This window comes from Setaria italica, chromosome VIII (assembly GCF_000263155.2).
Source record: "Setaria italica strain Yugu1 chromosome VIII, Setaria_italica_v2.0, whole genome shotgun sequence".
NCBI lineage: Eukaryota > Viridiplantae > Streptophyta > Magnoliopsida > Poales > Poaceae > Setaria > Setaria italica.
The window spans coordinates 13,106,200-13,108,596 of record NC_028457.1 but is presented as its reverse complement, the minus strand read 5'-3'; positions in this window follow the sequence as shown (position 1 = coordinate 13,108,596).

Genomic DNA, 2,397 nt, shown 5'->3' with positions numbered 1-2,397 from the left:
TCTCATACTGGCGCACCTCCCCCTCCTTTCCCCTCCTCCCTCCCTCGCGTGGCCGCCCAGCCCCTCTCACCAGATCCGGCTGGATCCGGCGGGGAATCCGCCCATCCTCCCCGGATCTGGCGGGGACTCACGTCGGGAGCCCCGGATCCGGCGGGGACTCGCGTCGGGGGCCCCGGATCCGGCGGGCGTGGATGGTGGCGGCGGCGGCGGTGTGGATAGTGGTGACGTGCTGGTGGTGCAGCCGCCGCCTCCCCCGGTTCCGGCACAGCCGCCTCCCTCCTCCAGATCCGCCAGCGCGGGCGGCGCCCCTCCCCTCCCTCTCCTCCGGCCCTTCCCCTCCCGGCTGGTGGTGGTGGTGCTACTTGCGGCTGGTGGCTGGTGGTGGTGGCTGGCGGCGGCGGCCGGTGGAGGTGCTGGCGGTGGTGGCCGGTGGTGGCCGGTGGTGCTGGCGGTGGTGGCCGATGGAGGTGCTGGTGGTGGTGGCCGGTGGTGCTGGCGGTGGTGGCCGGTGGTGGCTGGTGGTGCTGGCGTCGGTGGCGGAACAAGATTTTTTTTATTTTTTTCAACAATTGTATGCCGAGTGTTTTCTGGCCACTCGACAAAGTCTTTGTCGAGTGCGCGACAGAAAACACTCGGCAAGTCCTTGTTTGCCATCACAAAGTTTGCCGTGTGCCGTTTGCCGAGTGTTACACTCGGCAAACGGCTCGCCGAGTGTATTTCGCCCTTCGCCGAGTGCCCAGCAATTTTCTTGTTTCCCGTAGTGATTAACGTCATCTTGTTCTCAAGATCCATCCACCTGGTGTAGGGACGGAGCTACGTTGTTGGCACCAGGTGCGACCGCACCCTAAAAAAAATCCACAATCACTTATCACCTTTCAATTTTCACCATGTTAGCATGAATATTCTACATATGCTATGAAGTGGTGCACCCCTATATTTTTGTCTAGCTCCGCCCATCTCCCACCAGCCATCATCCAAGAGGGTCTTACTTGAAACCAACGGTGAATAGGTTCCTGCTGTTGGTGTTTGTTTGACACCATGTACACCAGCGGGGAGCTGTGTTGCTTGGCAACCTGAAAGGTGTTATACGAACAATCACCATCATATCTGATGAAGAAAAGGATCAAGTACGTAAGCTTGGAGCGGGAAAGCTACTGTTTCTATTACTGTCAATGCCACAGAGAGTGGGGCCCTACATGGCTTTATACTAGATGAGATTGATGTAGTCAACCGGATGCTCCTACCAATTACCAAATACTCCCTCTATCCCAAATTACTATTCGTTTTGACTTTTCTAGATACATAGATTTTGCTATATCTAGAAAAGCCAAAACGAATAGTAATTTGGGACGGATGGAGTACCTTATTCATGCAGTTAGGCACTTCCAATAGGAATTAATTTTCTAACTGACGTCATGCTTCGATGAGAGTCATCTGAGATCCTTTTAATGTTTGTTGGAGGTATATCTATATGATATTATCAGTTTCATAAGATCTGCAGTAGCAACAAAATGAGGAAGTTATCAAAAAGTAGAGTTCTTTTCAATTTCATTTATCTATGTACTAATTTATTTCTAGGAATAAGTCTACTCCACCCCCTGACCTAAGGTTCGTTTACTTAACTCCCTCAACTATAAAACCAGGTATTCTACCCATGAACTATCCAAAACCGTCTAAATAACCCTCTAGGCTGGTTTTGGAGGTGGTTTTGCCTATCACTACGGGAAATCTCTAATTTGCCGAGTGTACTTTTATTTGCCGAGTGTATTCCGTCGGGCACTCGGCAAGAGCTCTTTGCCGAGTGTTTCGCGAAAACCACTCGGCAAAGTAATGACACTCCGTTAATCAAGGCTTTGCCGAGTGTTTTATTTTTAGCACTCGGCAAACAAAAGGTTCACCGAGTGTTTTATTTTTTACACTCGGCAACAAGTTTTTTCTCGCAGAAAAATAAAAAAAACTTTGCCGAGTGCGCCAATCGGGGACACTCGGCAAACGTGAAAAAATCCTACATAACCCCACCGTGCCCCTTTCCTCCGCACCCCCGCACCCCACGAGGCCACCACCACCCGAGTATCAATTAATACGAAAATTCATGTTTCATCCAATAACTCTTATTACCTAGATAACCATTATGAATATTATTATTACCATTTGATTCATATTCATATTCATATTCATATGTCACTTCGACGGTAAATATAGCGTATAGCGGCCTAACATGTACGGGGCAATAGTGGACAATAGCGGCCGCTAAGTCCGACATGCTATCTTGGGCATCTGGTGGCGGGGGAGTACCACTACCACTATAGCGGCCTCTATGGCGGGCGCTACGAGGATATTTAGGGGCTGCTTGGATACGAGGGCTGCACTTTAGTAGGGATACATCGGATGTTCAGA